At 45.1% G+C, this 8,530-nt stretch overlaps 2 long non-coding RNA genes across 2 annotated transcripts; both read right to left on the reverse strand.

Moving 5' to 3' along the window:
* Positions 1-1,771: 1,771 nt before the first annotated feature.
* LOC135911762 (uncharacterized) lies at positions 1,772-2,428 on the reverse strand. The gene is made up of 2 exons (XR_010567441.2): positions 2,297-2,428; positions 1,772-2,186 (listed from the first exon to the last, which is right to left on the reverse strand). It is a non-coding gene; the product is annotated as an uncharacterized lncRNA (long non-coding RNA).
* A 3,786-nt stretch (positions 2,429-6,214) lies between these two features.
* On the reverse strand, positions 6,215-6,902 carry LOC135911763 (uncharacterized). The gene is made up of 2 exons (XR_010567442.1): positions 6,785-6,902; positions 6,215-6,674 (listed from the first exon to the last, which is right to left on the reverse strand). It is a non-coding gene; the product is annotated as an uncharacterized lncRNA (long non-coding RNA).
* Between the last annotated feature and the right edge of the window lie 1,628 nt (positions 6,903-8,530).

An 8,530-nucleotide genomic window follows, 5' to 3' on the forward strand; every position in this document is an offset into this window, starting at 1 on the left:
CTGCCTTAACTCCTCGACACCATTAACAAGGTATGCACGACCTGCAAACGCGCACATATGAAAAGGCAACGAAGCGGCTGGCCGCTGCCTCTGCGAACCAAGCGCCATTTGTCTAGTGAATGGTTTTGAACTTTCCTCGCTTGAATTCATGCAACAAAATCATAGATCTCTAAATCCATTACCTCAACGCATAAGTAAAGTCTGCCCGACCCTTGGCCAATCCCCGTGAGTGGGTATGCGCCAAACTCAAGGTCATCATCATCAGCATCGTCATCATCATCATTTGCAGACTGCGGGACAGGGTGCTTACAATCAAGCCCAGCTTCCGCCGCGAGCCATAATTGGATTTTGACAATCGCAACATTCAAATTTATTCATGTGGCTCGCGAAAAAAACCGATCCAGAACCAATTGTCATCGACATCAACCAAGAGGGTGGTTAGTGCTTTGCTTAAAGGATGACTCGGACGAGAACAAACACCGTAAAAAGAGACATACTTTAATTAGGAGAATGCAATGCTTATTTCATTCAAACAAAATTTGTTTCGTAATGAATTTTCTTAGGTCTGGTGCTTATTTATTACGTATAAGTTGTATCTATTCCTCAGTGCGTCTTGGAAAAAAGTGCAGGACAGGGTTTTTGCAAGCAAGCGCAGCTTACACCGCGAGCCATCATTTGCTTCTGGCAATCGCGACATTCAAAATAGATTCACATGGGTCGCGAAGAGAGCGGTCTAGAAACAACTGTCAGCGACATCCACAAGGAGGGTGGTCAGCGTTTTGATTAAAGCATGACTAAGGCTAGAACAAACACTGTCAATAAAAATACGTTTTAATTAAAAGAAAGCAATGTTGATTTCACGCAAACAAACACTCTTGTGTTCGCAATGGCCTACGCTCGCAAACTTCGTCAACTACAATATGCCGCCTCCCATGTATTCGTGTTCTGATCCTCCATGTGTTCTGTCAATTCTGGTTGTGCCAATTTACCGATTGATAAGTGCAATATTTGAGGTGGTGTTTTCAAGGTAGCTTTCATTGCTCTTCACGTGTTGTGTTAAGGCTAACTAGGAGTGGAGGCTGAACAAGTGTACACCTTCGCTTCCTTCGTGTGGCAGCGCTGGTAGATGGGCTGGGCGGCCCTTGCGACGATGCGGTCAAACCCAAACACCGAATGCTTTCGTCTATATGCAAAGAAGCGGTGCTTTGTAGAAGGTCGCGATAGGATGCGACACCTGTAGGGTCGGTGTTTGGATGCATCGATTTTCCTCTGTAACAGGTGATCTCCACTCAACCGTTCATCAGAATGAGTATGCAATTACCATGCACTGCCTAGTGGAAAGCCAAATCGCGTCGATTTCCAGGACATAATAATTGTACTGCGTTAATCGCAGACCTATATAGCGCCGTTTACAACAAAAAGTGACGTCAGATTTTTCTACTTTCTTGCGTTGCTCTTGACGCCCAATGGCCCATTGTTAACGCGCAATAATTCTGCGAACAACACACACCCTTTCTTGTTACTCCGCATTTGGGCTCTTGTGCTTGACAAGCATAATATTTCTTCTTGGATCGCAAGTACTTTCATTTGTTCCGATTGCTTGTCGTGCAATGTAAAATACCCATTTGATGTCGCATGGAACGATGCGATGTATTATATGCATCGCACATCTACACACGAGAATGATGAAACAACGAAGGTTTATGCTCAAAAGGAATACAAGTTAGTAGACTGGTGAAAAATATATTTATTATCTCAATAACCAAAAAAGTAGAAATTATAAAATTTCTTTATATGAAACGATCTAAAAATCCACAAAATAGACACAAAATTCCTAATTTCGTCACACACGAAGTGCAGCGGCCCAGACCTGGGCGGGTCGCGCCTACGTGTCTGCATTCAATTTTCGCTCATGTGGCCTTCTTCGCCACACTTGAGGTATCCTCGTCGTCCTCCACAGTGAGCAGTGGGACAGTCCCGGCTCATGTGGCCTTCTTGGTTGCACTCGTCTGTTCGGCTGGTGGTGCTTCTCGCTGATGTGCCACGCTCCCTATAGCCGACGTCCCCGTTCAAGGTAGGGAGCTTCCCCTTCTGTGGATTCGCCTCACGCAAGCAGACCGCTCCAGCCTCCAAGGCGCCTCCTCTGGGAAGCTCCTTGCGCCAGGCAAATCCCACGGCGCCCCAACCTGCGCCATTATAGTGGCCATTGTCAGAGCAGCCATCTGCACAGCATCCCAGCAAGAGACACCAGAAATTGTGACGGTAATGGAGGCCCATTGGTTGCCTGACTACTTACCACAAGGCCGCCGGGCGGTTGCTGCTTCCATACCAACGTTGGCTCCGCGCCCACAGCTTAGCCCCGTAAAACCGGCCGTGAAACTGATCCGAATGTCAGCCATGACGAAGTGTTCTCCACGTCGAAGCCCTCTTCTTCTTCTTTGCTATACTTACGAGCACCACGTGCTTCTATAACTGCTCTAATTTCTCCTGCATGTATTACAAAATTAACGCCTTTAGGGTTGTGGAATTTTATGGGCTTTTGGTGGTCATTTTCGATGTTGAAGTTTCTGAAGCTGATGGTGAACGTTATTCTGTTCGTATGTTGTGTCTAAAAGAAATATATCTACTTAGATTTTTGGCACTTAGCTTCCCAGCTTGCTTTCAGAATGCGACAGAAGTAGTGATTTACTGCTGAAGGCCGAAGGTTCTTCTTACCGCGAATAATTTACGGTATAATTCTTGAATAACCAACCCTTTCTTAGCCGAAAGTTATATTGCGCATCAGATTATTGACTTTCCTCAGCAACGATGACGAAAAAGAAACTTGAGACGAGAGGGAGCTGCAAATGTGTGAAAAATAGAAATAAAAAAAATGGCTGTGGCTTAGGTAAGGTTAAGCCCAGGATGCGAAGCATACTAGCCTTTATTTTAGTTGTTGAACCACTGTTTAGCTTGGTAAACTGCTGTTGTTTGGCTATATTTGGTTCGGCTAGACGAAGAAACAACTCATGCGTTACTCTGCTTCGCCTTGGACGCCCCGCATTGGACGCGGTGAGCGTCGAGCAACGCAGCGTTCGGCGCGGCAACGAAATGTGCGCCTGAGCAAGCGACGCACGCCTGAGCCTTAGAAACAGCTCGTTTCTAAGGCAACACCGCGTTCACTAGAGGCGCTTTTGTACCGCTTTGAAGCATCGTACTCGTGGCTTAGTGGTAGCGTCTCCGTCTCACACTCCGGAGACCCTGGTTCGATTCCCACCCAGCCCATCTTGCAGGAGTTGAGCCACGGCCACTTCTCCTTTGTCGTGACGTCACGGTGTCACGTGGTATTCAAGGCGACACCGCCGCGCCTGAGGAGCTGGGTTGAGCTCTCGTAATATGCTTCGCATAAAAGCTGCGCGTGCAGGAGAGAATCAAAGCACAATACGCAAATATCTCAGCACGAGGCAGGTGCTGCCCTCAAGCGCTTGGCGAACGCGAACCAAAGGCGGTGCACTTGCTCAAATTAGACGAAAACATGAATTAAAGCGGTAGAATCGCCGTGGCGTACCGCCCACCTAATTTGTGACTTGATCAGGAAACAAAGATGCGTGTTAGTTCGATGCCGATTTGATGATGATATCAACCAAAAGCCGTGAATGCTCCAGTTCTCGTAAAATATTGCCGGGCTTCGTTGGCTCCCCGATTCAGTTCAATGAATTACTGCGACCAGCAATTGGAGCCCTGACATGTGGATGCGTCCATCGAGTCTGATGTGCAATCTATAGAAGGAGTCCCAGTAATCGCATTAAGCGTTAAGCTCAAAATTACTGGAGAATGCTAATAAACACTGTCACTGGTTAGAAGGCACGTTGTCATAAGTGCGACGCCACGTACGGAAATGTATGGGGTGATTATTTTCAAGTTTTACGAAATTTTTAAGAAGTTCCTGTTGCATAAAGAAACAATTCAAATGTAATTCAAACGTTTTTCTAGTCCTTCAGCTGGATTACTCAGAGAGGCGAACATTACTTAAAAGAGAAATTGAAGCACATACTCAACTAATTTTTAAAAAATTCTTGAGTACTTTACAGGACCGAGGGCAATTCACGAATTCCAGCCGGTGAGTTAGCAAGGCGTAACCACTTGAAATGACATTCCCGACTGACACCCTGGTGATATGCGGCCTGAAATTCACCGTAAAAATGCGCTGTTGTTGTACTTCTTTTTTTAAAATAAAATATTCTCCTATGCTTAGAAGCACAACAGCAACTGAACGCTCATGTATTTCGTCCCACACTTTAGGAAATAATATCGCGAAACTGGTGTCCTGGAAATTAAATTCAAGAGAATGCGTCGTGCAATCTCACTGGATACAATTCGTAAATTGCAATGTGCCGTAAAGTAATTGAGCTAATTAGTGAATTTTCGTTAATTCGTTGAATCTTTTTCGATTTATCATGCTAGTAATGTCCGCCTTTTCGAATAATCCAACTCAAGGACAAGAATTGTGCTACCTGCCACAGGTGATTTTACGAAATTCCGTGAAACTAGATATAGATAGACATATACGCTACTTACGGTAAACACTGAATTGTAGCCGTTGCGATACTATAGACACATACTCGCAAACCGCTCGATTTCGAAGTTTTTATTGCGTTTTTCGTCTTGCACATGTGCAGCAGATTTGTCTTCATGCAAACCAACCCCAAAATTGAATGTTTGGTTTTTACGTGCCAAAGCCACTTTCTGATTATGAGGCACGCCGTAGTGGAGGACTCCAGAAATTCCGACCACCTGGGGTTCTTTAACCTTCACCTAAATCTACGTACACGGGTGTTTTCGCATTTCGCCCCCATCGAAATGCGGCCTTCGTGGCCGGGATTCGATCCCGCGACCTCGTGCTGAGAAGCAAAACACCATAGCCACAGAGCAACCATGGCGGGTCCCAAAATTGAGAACGCAAACGCACGCATATAAAAAGGCAGCGCTGCGACCCAAGCGCCATTTGCAGAGTGCAGGACAGGGTTTTTGCAAGCAAGCGCAGCTTACGCAGCGAGCCATTATTTGCTTCTGGCAATCGCGACATTCAAGATAGATTCATGTGGGTCGCAAAGAAAGCGGTCTAGAAGCAACTGTCAGCGACATCCACAAGGAGGGTGGTCGGCGCTTTGATTAAAGCATGACTAAGGCGAGAACAAACACTGTCAATAAAAATACGTTTTAATTAAAAGAAAGCAATGTTGAATTCACGCAAACAAAATGTGTTTCGTAATCAGTTCTCTTAGGTCAGGTGCTCAATTTATCATTTATAAAATGTAGCTATTCTTTAGTGCGTCCTGGATAAAAGGCGTGTGCGTTGTATGAGTGGCAATGTTGTACACTCTTGAGCGTTCGAACAGGCACGCTGGCAAACTTCGTCTACTGCAATATGCCGCCTCCCATGTTTTCGTGTTTTGGTCCTCCGTGTGTTCTGTGAATTCTGTTTGCGCCAGCTTACCGATTGTTAAGCGCAATATTTGAGGTAGTGTTTGCGAGGTTGCTTTCATTGCTCTTCACGTGTTGTGTTAAGGCTAACTAGGAGTGGAGGCTGAAGAAGTGTCCACTTTCGCTTCCTTCGTGCGGCAGCGCTGGTCGACGGGCTGAGCGGCCCTTGCGACGATGCGGCCAAACCCAAAAACCGAATACTCTCGTCCATACGGAAAGAAGCGGTGCTTTGCAGAAGGTCGCGATAGGATGCGACACCTGTAGGGTCGGTGTTTTGATGCATCGATTTTCATGTTGAACAGATGATCTCCACTCAACCGTTCATCAGAATGAGTATGCAGCTACCATGCACTGCCTAGTGGAAAGCCAAATTGCGTGGATTTCCAAGACATATTAATTATAGTGCGTTAATCGCAGACCTATATCGCGCCGTTTACAACAAAAAGTGACATCACATTTTTCTACTTTTTTGCGTTGCTCTTGACGCCCAATGCCCCATTGTTAACGCGCAATAATTCTGCGAACAACACACACCCTTTCTTGTAACTCGGCATTTGTGGGCTCTGACGCTTGACAAGCATATTTCTTCTTGGATCCCAAGTACTTTCATTTGTTCTGATTGCGTGTAGTACACCCATTTGATACCCATTTGATGTCGCATGGAACGATGCGAAGTATTATATGCACCGCACATCTACGCACGAGAATGTTAAAACTACGAAGGTTTATGCGCAAAAGGAATACAAGTTAGTAGAAGGTGGAAGAATATATTTATCATCTTAATCACCAAAAAAAGTAGAAATCTTAAAATGTCTTTATATGAAACGATCTAAAAATCCACAAAATACACACAAAACTCCTAATTTCGCCACACAGGAAGTGTACCGGCCCACACCTGGGCGTGGCGCGCCTACGTGTCTGCATTCAATCTCCACTCATGTGGCCTTCCTCGCCACACCTGAGGCAACCTCGTCGTCCTCCACAGCGAGCAGTTGGACAGTCTCGGCTCATGTGGCCTTCTTGGCTGCACTCGTATGTTCGGCCCGTGGTGCTTCTCGCTGATGTGCCACGCTCCCTATGGCCGACGTCCCCGTAGATGGTAGGGAGCTCCCCCTTCTGTGGGGTTGCCTCACGCAAGCAGACCGCTCCAGCTTCCACGGCGCCTCCGCTGGGAAGCTCCTTGCGCCAGGCAAATCCCCCGGCGCCCCAACCTGCGCCATTATAGTGGCCATTGTCAGAGCAGCCATCTGCACAGCATCCGAGCAAGAGACACCAGAAATTGTGATGGTAAGAGAGGCCCATCTGTTGCCTGACTACTTACCGAATGGCCGCCGGGCGGTTGCTGCTTCCATTCCAACGTTGGCTCCGCGCCCACAGCTTAGTCTCGAGAAACCGGCCGTGAAACTGATCCGAACGTCAGCCATGACCAAGTGGTGATTATGATGATGATGATGATGATGATGATGATGAAGAAGAAGCCTCAGTTAATGGCACAAACCCACTGAGGGGGATACGCCATGAATTGGGTGGTAATATGATTCAATAAATAAAATAAAATGAATTGGTTAATAAATAAATAACACGAAAAAAGAAAGGAAACAAGTAATCCAAGATGCAAAATAAACTATGAATACATGAGATAAAGTATTGATCAATACTATTCACATTCATACTATAACATTCCTTGCGTTGATAGGAATGCTGAAAAAAAAAGCATTTAGTTAAACTTGAGTAAGGTAAATTATGAATAATAATAGTAAGATTTGAACTATGAATTTGTGCTTTTGCTTTTTGAATTTTCTAAACTGCAGTAGAAATAAATCAATTCTTGAAACTAAAACCTATTAACAAGGCATTCTTTTTGTGCCACATAGAACATTTTAAATGGCTAGGCAAACGGTCCTGTGGCTATATCCCAAAACTGTTGCTCCAAGGGATAGTATAACAGTGCTGCTTAAACGTAATCCTAAGTTTTGAAGTGGAATTTTTGGACATAGTTTTCAATGAGTAGAAAACCGCCGGCATGATAATAAAAAAAATGATCTATAGTTTCTGGTTCATTGCAGAGGTAGCATAGAGGGGATACCGCCAGAACACATCTGTGCAAGTAAAAATTAGGTGTTGGAATACGGCAACGCAGCCTAGTAAATGAAACTTCAAATTTCCGGTTAGGGCACCATTGCCGGTTCCAAGAATAATTTAAGTGTAAAAAATCTGAAGATTTTGCTAATGAGAGCTTTTTTGTCCTCGCTCAAATAAAATTGCCGATATCTGGCTGCAGTAATGTGCGCAGTGGCCAGCAACACAAAGAGCACAGGACAGCATGCATTGCAGTCGGTCCCCTGAGTTACTAAGCAAGGCTATATGATCAGCGAATCGCAAGTTGCTAAGGTATTTTCCATCAACTTTTATCCCCAATTCTTCCCACTCCAGGTCTCTGAATACCTCCTGTGAACATGCGTTGAATAGCATTGGAGAGATCGTATCTCCCTGTCTGACGCCTTTCTTTATTGGGATTTTGTTGCTTTCTTTGTGGAGGACTACGGTGGCTGTGGAGCCGCTATAGATATCTTCCAGTATTTTTACATATGGCTCATCTACACCCTGACTCCGCAATGCATCCATGACTGCTGTGGTTTCGACAAAATCAAACGCTTTCTCGTAATCAATGAAAGCTATATATAAGGGTTGGTTATATTCCGCACATTTCTCTATCACCTGATTGATAGTGTGAATATGATCTATTGTTGAGTAGCCTTTACGGAATCCTGCCTGGTCCTTTGCTTGACAGAAGTCTAAGGTGTTCCTGATTTTATTTGCGATTACCTTAGTAAATAGTTTGTAGGCAACGGACAGTAAGCTGATCAGTCTATAATTTTTCAAGTCTTTGGCGTCCCCTTTCTTATGGATTAGGATTATGTTAGCGTTCTTCCAAGATTCCGGTACGCTCGAGGTCATGAGGCATTGCGTATACAGGGTGGCCAGTTTCTCTAGAACAATCTGTCCACCATCCTTCAACAAATTTGCTGTTACCTGATCCTCCCCAGTTGCCTTCCCACTTGGCATA

This window comes from Dermacentor albipictus, chromosome 1 (assembly GCF_038994185.2).
Source record: "Dermacentor albipictus isolate Rhodes 1998 colony chromosome 1, USDA_Dalb.pri_finalv2, whole genome shotgun sequence".
Classification (NCBI taxonomy): Eukaryota; Metazoa; Arthropoda; class Arachnida; order Ixodida; family Ixodidae; genus Dermacentor; species Dermacentor albipictus.